Source organism: Leopardus geoffroyi, chromosome A1 (assembly GCF_018350155.1).
Source record: "Leopardus geoffroyi isolate Oge1 chromosome A1, O.geoffroyi_Oge1_pat1.0, whole genome shotgun sequence".
NCBI classification, from domain to species: domain Eukaryota; kingdom Metazoa; phylum Chordata; class Mammalia; order Carnivora; family Felidae; genus Leopardus; species Leopardus geoffroyi.
Window position 1 is genome coordinate 93,905,450 of NC_059326.1, and position 8,973 is coordinate 93,914,422.

Consider the following 8,973-nt stretch of genomic DNA (forward strand, 5'->3'; position numbering starts at 1 on the left):
GACCAAGAGAAAGCACCATGCACAGGAGAATTAGCACCCCATGAACTTGAAGACAGTCTAACTAAAAGGAATCATAAAGTAGGAATGTTAGTGTGATGATTGGGAGAAATTGAATAGGGAACAGGAAGACTTGAACAAAAGGAACTTCTGGAAATAAAAACAGAGGCAGTGGAATTTAAAAACTTAATAGGTAGGCGAGCAGATTTACCTAGGAGATAAGATAATTAGAGACTGGAGGAATGCCTCAGGAGGACTACAGAGTCTGGGACAGAGACAGTGAGGAGGTAAGAAAAGTTAAGAGGCAAAGAAGAAATCAGAAAAGTCTAACAATATGTCCATCAGGAGTTCCGCAAGGAAAGAATACAGAGAATGAGGAAGAGACAACACACAAAGATACAATGGTGATGATTTTCCAGAACTGAAGAAAGACATGAGTCCACAGATTAAAAAATCCTACTGAGTCATAAGCGGGATAAAGAAATAAATTCCAACCTACTCACATCATAAAGAAACTGCAAAACGTTGCAGACGGAACATCTCAAATGAGAGAAGAAGAAGAAAAAAACCCAAACCCATCACCCACAATGGAACAAAGAATGACAGAACTTCTCAGCAACATTAGAGGCCAGAAGACTATGGAACAGTGTCTTCAAAATGCTGAGGGGGAACGCTGTCCGTATGAGAGCTGTTAATATATACATCTTTAAATTTTTTTTAACATTTATTTATTTTTGAGAGAGAGAGAGATAGAGTGTGTGAGCAGAGGAGGGGCAGAAAGAGAGGGAGACACAGAATCAGAAGCAGGCTCCAGGCTCTGAGCTGTCAGCACAGGGCCCGAGGCGGGGCTCGAACTCACGGACCGGGAGATCATAACCTGAGCCGAAACCGGATGTTTAATTGACTGAGCCACCCAGGCGTCCCATTATACATTTTTAATGTATCGTCTGCAAGTTTAAAAGAAGAGAATTTTTCCCCAAAGGAAAAACGTGGGGCACGAATGATGAATAGTGCTAACAAAACTGGCAAAAGAAGTACGTTGGGGCACAGTGTAAAACAAGAAAATGATTCCCTTGTGTGGGAGAAGTGTTAGATCCGAGGTGGGGCATTTTCTTAGGGGTGCGACAACCTGAAATTCGAGAGCATACAGGAGTGCCAACATCCCAAGGTGTGCACAGCTCTGCTAAGCCAGCATGCACCTCGTATGCATCATCTAGGGCTGCTATGACGATTTACCACAGACTTGGCTTCAAACAACAGCAATGTATCCTCCCACAGTCAAGGCAGGCAAAGTCCAAAAGCAAATCGTCAACAGGATGAGTTCCTTCTGGAGGTTCTGAGGAGGAATCTGTCGTGCCTCTCTCCCAGCCAGATGGGAGCCCTTGGCATTCTTTAGAGACCTGTAGCCACAACCCTCTGGTCTCTGTCCCCATCTTCACCTGGCCTTCTCCCTTCCTGTCTCTTATAAGGACACTCTTCATTGGATTTAGAGCCCATCCTACTCCAGGAGGACCTCACCTGGAAACCCTTACCGTAAATATATCTGCCAAGACCCTTATTCCAAACAAAGTCACATTCTGAGGTTCTGGGTGGACATGTTTTGAGACTACAATTCAACCCACTATACATGTTAAAAACAAATGTAAGAGTAGCTGTAAATGTAAAAAAAGTGTAAAAAACTTTACTAACAAAGTTTTGTTTTGTTTTGTTTTTTAAGTGGAAGATAAAAATTCTAAACAAATGATGGGAAAAAGAAACAGAACAATCTCCCTGAAGGTAGGAAAGGAGACAAAAGCTAAGCAAAAGCTTGGTAAAATAACATGGTAGAAATCCAAATGAATCAGAAATCGCTTTAAATGTAAATAAGTTAACGGGGTGGGTGGCTCAGTCAGTTGAGCATCCACCTTCAGCGCAAGTCATGACCTCATGGTTCATGAGTTCGAGCCCTCAAGGGGGTCTCCGCTGTCAGCACGCAACCTGCTTCGGATCCTCTGTCCCCCCCTCTCTCTGCACCTCCCCTGCTCACACTGTCTTTGTCTCAAAAATAAATTATTACTTGAAATTTTTTTTTACAAAATGTAAATAAGTTAAAATAGAATTGTTAAAAACCAGATTCAGATTAGATTAAAAATGAAACAAATCCAAACCAACATACTCCATTGCTGATGAAAATATTTACAGACGTGGGTAGCATTGCCTTTACTAATCTTCCTCAGTGCCATAGCTTCGCCAGGCAGAAGAACTACATTCTCACTGGATTGATGTTTTGAAATCCTTTCCACTGGCGACATTAAGACCAGACTGTCAACAGACGCTACAGAACAGGAAAAAAGGGAAAACACTGCTTTCCAACCAAATTTCCCCCATTCTAAAGGTAGCTAAGAAGCTAATTTTTCTGCATTAGTTTCAAGATTTTTTTTTAATTTTTAATGTTTATTTTTTGAGAGAGAGAGAGAGACAAAGCATGAGCTGGGGTGCGGGGCAGAGAGAGAGGGAGACACAGAATCTGAAGCAGGTTCCTGGCTCTGAGCTGTCAGCACAGAGCCCGACGTGGGGCTTGAACTCACAAACCGTGAGATCATGACCTGAGCCAAAGTTGGATGCTCAACCGACTGAGCCACCCAGGAACCCCTCAAGATTTTTTTTTAAAAAGTAGTTGTAGTGGCTTAAAAGATTAATGAAAGGTTAAAACTGTGAGATGTATTTTTTGATCCCTCACTCATCTTTATTCTTCTTCCAATTCTACATCTTAGTTTAAAAAAAAATTTTTTTTCTCTGAAATTCCAGGCTACAGAGAACAGATCTTTTACCAAACCTGGTTAAGACTGATTTTCAATCACGGTGAGCACACATTCTGAATGCTCAGTATGGGCCAGATGTAACAAGTTCAGAATACAAAAAAGGTCACTTGCATGCACGTGAACACACACACACACACACGCACACACACACGGTAGCTCCTACAGTTTTATGTAAGAAAAAGTACACATTTCAAATAAGATATAAAGTACAAATTTTAGCACAAATAAAGATGTCAAAAGATGAAGAGAATTCTATCAGTGAACTATGTACTTTTCCTCTAAACCTCTTTTCGATAAAAAGCTGAACACAGGGGCACCTGGGTGGCTCAGCTGGCTAAGCCACTGACTTCAGCTCTGGTCAGGATCTCACAGTTCCTGAGTTCAAGCTCCGTATCCAGCTTGCCGCTGTCAGCCCAGAGCCCACTTCCAATCCTCTGTCTCCCTCTCTCTCTGCCCCTCCCCTGCCCCTCCACCAGAACAGTCGAAAATCAGCTTTGCCTCCCCGAAAATACTGTTCACCCCGGCTCACTGCATAGCACTTATGGTCAACAAATTTACTGTGTGAATGCATGTGATAAATTCCACCCCGCCACCAATTTATTTTTCTTCAGCCACGAAGACTTTCCCTTAACCTTTCAAGTGCATTGGCAGGCTAGAGGAGTTTTTCTATTTTACGTTGTTAAAATTCACTTAGAGAGAGAGAGAGAGAGAGAGACAGCATGAGTGGGGGAGGGGCAGAGAGGGAGAGAGAGAATCCCCGGCAGGCTCTGAGCTGTCAGCGCAGAGCCCGACGTGGGGCTCAAATCCACGGACCATGAGATCATGACCTGAGCTGAAACCAAGAGTCAGACACGTATCCGACTGAACCACCCAGGCACCCCATGGAGGTGAAGTTCTGATAGTTGAACCCAACAGTATCCCTTCATGTCACAGTGTGTACATGGTATACACAGGTGGGGCTTGAAGAAAAGCCAGTGGAGTCAATACACAGCACACCACGAGGTGTCATGAGGGTTACTAGCAATTGTCTTATTTTGGCTTTCAGCACACATTGATCAAGGTGGTTGAGCAATGTAATCACGGAGCATAACATCATTTTAATAAATACCCCTGAAAAGATAATGAAAAGAAAGACTCTCCCCTAACCTTGCTCCCCACCTACTCCAAACAACCCACGAACATCAGTCACTTCCACTTTTAAGGCCTACTCAAAATGGCAGGAAGACCAATTTTGCCAATGGAACTTGTGATTCTATTTCAGTAATCGCAACTTCTAAATCTGACATTAAAATGCTAGACAATCAGCAAAAGCAGTGAAAAGATACTGGAGCCAGATCTGCCGAACAGTCAGCTGAGCCGGGGAGAACAGTTTTATTTAAATGTATACATTTAGGTTAAATGTATATGTTTCTACTTGAACACTTTCTACATGATGTCTCTTAAACATTTCCTCGTTTTTTGATGGTGAGCCACAGCTTGCAGTCAGAACCTTGTATCACACGGAAGTTTTGTGGAGGACAAAAGGCGTCACCTTAAGTAACTTTGGAAAATGGTGATTTGACTGGATACTTGTAAGGCTAAGGATAAAATGGAACAGAAAAAAGAAATGTATATAAGCACTGTATTCCAGGAGGTAAATTTCTCGCAAGGGTACCAGTTAGCAATTCTGAAACTACTTTACATGCATGCCAGTGTTGAAAAAAGTAAGTAAATAAAATATAGATAATAGGAGTTAGGTTTCTTGCTGACAGAGAAGTAGGTACAAATAAGCAAAGGGAGAAAGCTGGAACGAATCCTCTAAAGTGCTGGATGAGAAGTTGGGAGACAGAAGGATGAACCCAGGTTTATTTTAAACACTACAGACAGAAGTAACTGTAGAGATGTGTCTGTACTGGGGTCACTATACATTCAAGGAGCACATCCAACCATCAAGTCTTAGGTTCTAAATACCATTCTCTGGGGAGCCTGGGTGATAAAGCATCTGACTCTTGGTTTCGGTCATAATCTCACTGTTTTGTGGGTTGGAGCCCCGCGTCGGGCTCTGTGCTGGCAGCACGGAGCCTGCTTAGGATTCTCTCTTTCCCTCTCTGTCTGTCCCTTACTTGCTCACTCTGTCTCTGTAACTCTCAAATAAATAAATAAATAAATAAATAAATAAATACTTATAAATAAATAAATAAATAAAACTTAAAAATTAATAAATACCATTCCCCAATAAAAGGAACAGAGCTCTTTGGAGAAATGGCTGATTCGAGGGCTGGGGCAGAGAAACACAAGACAAACCTACAGTATTTTGTAGTACCAGAAAGTAAGGAAGCCTAAAGAGAAAAAACTCAAAAAGAAATGGCTCCCAACGGCCAAAGCTGGAACCATCTGAGCAATGAAACATTAATTACAGTATTTAATTGTAACACACACAAATGAAATACATATCCATGAGCCTATACCGACACGAATGAATGACTGAGAAGGGACAAATCTCCACTCGATTAAGAATTCCAAATAATATATGCAGCTGCCCCCCCCCTCTAGAATGTGGAGCTTAATTGGTCTTCTCCTTGAGCAAGACTTGGGCTTAGTGACTCACTTCCAAATAACAGCATATGGAATGGAAAAATGGTAACTCTACAACAGAAAAATGAACCTGGCAGACACAATCTCAACCCAAGGTTCAAGCTTAAGATCACCAGTGGGCAAGCGCGTCGGCATCATGTACCCCCGATGTGAAGTAACGAGGAGGGTACGTCACCTCAGTGACCTCAGTACGTCATCCCCAGAAGATGGCAATCCTGATAAAACGTAAGAAAATACTGGATCAAAATTGATGGGACTTTCTAACAAAATATCTGACCAGTACTCCTAAAACATGTTAAGGTCTAGGAAAACAATGAAAGATGGAAAAACGATTACAGAGTAAGGAGACATGATGACCGGATGCAATGTTGATTATCTTAGGTTGGGTCTAGGAACAGAAAAAGGGGAAACAGAGCTCTGTTCTTTTTCTAGTGGGAAAACTGTGAAATGCCAATCGAGTGCATAGATTGGGCTCACTATATTGTACCAATGTTACCTTAGCTTTGACAAACTATATTTTCATAAACAGGTACCACGTACGTCAGGTGTTAATATTAGCGGAAGCTACAGGATGGGGCTGCAGAACTCCTCTATGTTCCACCTTCGCGACTTTTCTGTAAATACAAAATTACTCCAAAATTTTTACAAGTTACGTTGCAAGTATTCAAAGAAAAATATTCTAAAACTCTTCCTGACTTGTACGTTTCATCTGTAAAATAAACAATATTTAGAATTCAAATCTACATCAAGACCCTGAAAGGGCATGGGGAAGAAGCGTACTTCCCCCTTAACACTCCAGTAGAAACAGGCCCCACTCATTTACATTCATTCTTGACCTAATTCTATTTTCAGCATTTCCTGAATTTTAGATGCCATCCACTATTTTAAGAACTTGCTTGTCCCGAGAGAATTTAAGATTTAAAACAACAAACAGTAGAAAACACACCTTTGCATTAGTTGTGTGTAACTGGGAAGAAAGACCGGTGGTTTTCTTTTGGCTGGTTTCCCCAAGTCTTTGACAGCGAGTGGACACAGTAATCATCATTTGGCACAGTGTCTGGCACAGCAGAAATTCGGTAGGACCAGCTCAACAATAAACTGCTATTACTGGTGCTATTAAAGAATCTAGGTGGGGATGGCTCCCAGAACCATCCAGACATAAAGGACAGGGCCCGGTGTGGGTGCCATCAGGGCCCTGGGGACCAGAGTTTCCAGCAGGCGCTGAGGATCCTCACGAATTCCGGCAACCAGGGAATTTCTGCCAGTCCCTCCATCAGACCACCTTTCCAAATGGGTGGGGACCATCCATGGAAGAGTCTGGGAAGACCTGAGGTAGCAGCTTTCCCTGGGGTTCCCCTGGGGTTCCACAGCACGCCTGTGAGGAAGCCCCCTCAGGCCCATGCACACCATGGCCATGGCTGCCTGGACACCCTGGAGGACAAGGACCCTGCCCTGTGTGATGTCAGGACCATCCAGCTCTCAGAGCAGAGCCTGCTACGAGGATCCAACACTGGCAGCCCTCTGTGAACACATGTTGCTCAACTCTGTAAACACCCACAACCTCCAAGTACCTGTAAGAAATGTCCCCAGAGCAGGTGTCCCCGGTAAAAGCCCTGACCCTGGCTGTCTGGCCTCACTCCCTGTGCTTTTTCTTTTTTCCTGGGTGGTCTGTAAACGACTCTTATTTCAAGCTATGGTTTAACTTTTGTTTTCTTTTTGATTTCCTAAGTCTCCAGTTGAGTCCTTGTAATGAATATATTAAATAAGCACGTTTTTAAAAACAGGGTATCAAGGTGCCTGCTAAGTTTTAGAGCTAAGTATTATTATAAGTGATATTACCATCTACAAAGACATTCAATTACAAGGATGAAAAGACTTTAAAAATAAATATCACTCCTAGGATCAATTAGTCCTGGTTATCTATTATGTAAACAAAGGAAACCTGCCATTAACAAAGTTATATTTGGTCTTTCAGAAAAGGAAGAGAGTAAATTAATAAGGATCAAATACGTCTAAAATAACCAAGCAAACCTCACATTATAAGAGACTGATTATTGGGAAGGTTTGGACATAGTTTTTCTGTAACAGACTTTATCACTTTTTTTCCACTTTTACTTTTGGCAATAATGTCAAATACTTTAAACCATTCCATTCTCTGACTTACACCAAAGTATACAGTGGTTAATGTCTTAGTGGAATGACCCCTCATCAAATCATTCTTCCATATGAATGTCTTAAATGTATCCTTTTAGAAGTTTAAATTGTCTTTTAAGGCAGAGAAATTATTCACTTTTGAAATCAGACATAAATATTAGACTAGGAAAATGAAACTGAAATAGTTCTATAAAGGTGAGTTAATTTTTGGAAGAGAAAATCTTATTTAAATGTATCTTTACAATAAAATGTAAGGTAACACGGCGACACCCAGGAGCCAATTATTTTACAAATCCCACAACCCAAAATTACTTAAGAAAGAACATTCTGGGGGGTATTGTGGTAAGTGAAATAAGTCAGAGGGAGATAAATACCATATGATTTCACTTCCATGTGAAATCTAAGCACAAGGTTCTTAAATGCAGAGGACAAACTGGTGTTTGCCAGAGGGGACCTGAGTAGGGGGAAGGGCAGAATAGATCAAGGAGATTAGGAAGAAAGAAAGAATGTTCTGATAGTAAAGATATGGAAAAAAAAGCATAAAAAGTATCTTGAAGAAACAGAGTATCCTAGGGACATAAGGCTTTTTTTGTTCCAATCCTTAACAATATAATTTTCATATCCTTATAAATTTGGTAAGATTTCCTCTTTCATTTTGGTGGCACTCGTCAGGAGAAAAGCATAGAACCAAGGTTAAGGACAACTAAGGTTTCAAAGGGTCCTTGTTACTACTGGTAAGGAAGATTAATGGTTCAAGAAGGGAAAAACACCTATACAGATATTTCAATTTATGGTTAGAGTTTAGAAATTACAGCCCAGAGCATTTTCTGGACCTATTAAAAGTTTTTGTTATTAGGAAACTTACAAATAAGAAAAAGACAAGGACTGCTTAGATTTTATGACTTAAAAGTGATGGAAATAGAGGTGCCTGGATGGCTCAGTCAGTTAAGCGTTTGACTTCAGCTCAGGTCGTGATCTCACAGTTTGAGTTCGAGCCCCGCATCGGGCTCTGTGCTGACAGCTTGGAGCCTGGAGCCTGCTTCAGATTCTGTCTCCCTCACTAGCGCGCTCTCTCTCTCTCTCTCTCAAAAAAAAAAGATTAAAAAAAAAGTGATGGAAATAAATTGATGGGATTTACCTTCACAGTAATATATTTATGACATACTTCTGATATCTAATACCAAACTCATTAAAATACAAGGCTAAGAGTTAAAAGCAGCCCCTCGCCCATGCACTGAACGTCTTTTCCTATCTTCGTTTCTGTGGTTTTCACTAGAAAAGAAATTAGAACAAACTGTACAAATCCATCCTTGTTTTTTACACAGAAGTATGAACAATAATGCTATCTCTAACAGTTCTGACCATAAATTACTGAGGTGGTATGTTTGGAAACAGAAGTACACTATCAAAGCATCCAGTCTTAAGAGTTAATAAGAATACGCTTGTA